The sequence below is a fragment of the Rhinolophus ferrumequinum genome, chromosome 8 (genome assembly GCF_004115265.2).
Source record: "Rhinolophus ferrumequinum isolate MPI-CBG mRhiFer1 chromosome 8, mRhiFer1_v1.p, whole genome shotgun sequence".
Lineage (NCBI taxonomy): Eukaryota > Metazoa > Chordata > Mammalia > Chiroptera > Rhinolophidae > Rhinolophus > Rhinolophus ferrumequinum.
The window spans coordinates 61,257,637-61,259,863 of NC_046291.1; positions in this window are offsets into that span (position 1 = coordinate 61,257,637).

A 2,227-nucleotide genomic window follows, 5' to 3' on the forward strand; every position below is an offset into this window, starting at 1 on the left:
GAAAGAATATTTTTTTTAATTGGGCAGATTAATTGACCCATTTATAATATGCAAATGCACTGCTGTCTTGCACAAAGGTCACACCACTGAGCCAAGAGTTGGCAATAAACTAATGTGCTTTCCACATATATACACATATTTTTCAGAACCATTGGCAGATTAAATTTTAAAAAAACCACTTTACTTCATTCTTGCTTTCCACCAAAACACATTTCTTATGATTGGATCTAAATTAATTGACAGGTTTGTGTTATATTTTTGAAAACTGACAAACTGATATTTATTCTTTCTTAAAACTTCTCATTTCATATATATATATATATATATATATATATAAGAAACAATATATATAGAAGATATATATAGAAGAAAAAATATATATATATACACAGAAGAAACAATCGGCCTCATAAGACTGAAAGCAAAGGATATTTCAGCTCCTTCCAATTGCCCTTTTATTGGGAATTTCTTGGTTTTTAATTTTTATTACAGACCCCTTTTAAAATGCATTGAAATGCCCACTTTCAAAAATCATGTCTTCAGAATTAATAAATAACACTGAAAAGAGCATTTTAATTCCAAAACTTGGGTCTTTGGAGAACAACTTAAAATATATGGCACTAAAATTAAATCTCAATGTAATGCTTAAAAGCACATTTAAACCCGGAGTTTTTTAGTTATAATCAAGAATGAATGGATAGGGGCCGGCCCGGTGGCTCAGGCGGTTAGAGCTCCGTGCTCCTAACTCCAAAGGCTGCCGGTTGGATTCCCACATGGGCCAGTGGGCTCTCAACCACAAAGTTGTCAGTTCAAGTCCTCCAGTCCCGTAAGGGATGGTGGGCAGTGCCCTCTGCAACTAAGATTGAACACGGCACCTTGAGCTGAGCTGCCGCTGAGCTCCCCAATGGCTCAGTTGGTTGGAGCGCGTCCTCTAAACCACAAGGTTGCTGGTTCGATTCCTAACTCCTGCAAAGGATGGTGGGCTGTGCCCTCTGCAACTAGAAACAGCAACTGGACCTGGAGCTAAGCTGCGCCCTCCACAACTAAGACTGAAAGGACAACAACTACAACTTGACTTGGAAAAAAGTCCTGGAAGTACACACTGTTCCTCAATAAAGTCCTGTTCCCCTTCCCCAATAAAATCTTCAAAAAAAAAAAAAAAAAAAAGAATGGATATACTTTTGACAACATTTTATTGGACACTTATGAATAATCCCAAAATGACCCAAATGTATTTCTAATATATCTATTGCTATTTAAGAAGAAGTAAGTGCAGTTAGACCACTGTACTCTTTTGTTTCATGTTCAAAATGTACATAAATATGTCAATATATTTGTATGATGAAACTACATAATAAATATTTGAATTAATTTATTAACAATACAAATTAAAGTTTGAGGCAACTTATTTTGAGATAAATTCATAGGATTGCAGTGTTAGAGGATTCATCTGGTCTGTTACTGACTTTCAAATGACTATTTTAATGAGACTGATAATTGTCTATTCTCTTACTTATAAAATAGAAGTATTTCTCTTTCCAGAAATTTAAAAATCTTTCAGGGCGGCCAGATGGCTCAATTGGTTAGAGCGCGAGCGCTGAACAACAGGGTTGCCGGTTGGATTCCTACATGGGTCAGTGAGCTGCACCCTCCACAACGAGATTGAAGACATAGAGCTGCGTTGAGCTGCTGGAGGGGCGGCCTGATGGCTAAGTTGGTTAGAGTCAAGCTCTTAACAACAAGGACAATGACTTGGAGCTGATGGTCCCTGGAGAAACACACTGTTCCCCAATATTCCTTAATAAAATAAAAAAATTGAAAAATCTTTCTTGAGATTTATCTTTAGTGTCTCACTGACCTCACAATCAATGCTTCCTTATAAAAGTCACATAAAACTGTTTTACAATAAAACTTTTTTTGTTCTTATTTAAACACAGAATCTCTGCTTGGCATCTTTTCTCTGAAAATACCGTAAATCTTACAGTTGAATACTAATCAAGTCACACCTTAGCATTTTAATACTAAATAATGTCAATTCCTTTAACTTTCTGCAGGGACCTAAACTGGATCTCTTTGGCTATTTTTCGGTTCTTTGAACTCTCCTCAATTTCTCCCCATTTTTAAAAAATGTAATCCAACAGGAAGTAATTTTGAAACAAAACTTAAATACATGATACAGATGGAAAACTGTCCTTTGCCTATGTAACGTTATTTCGGAAATCATAAA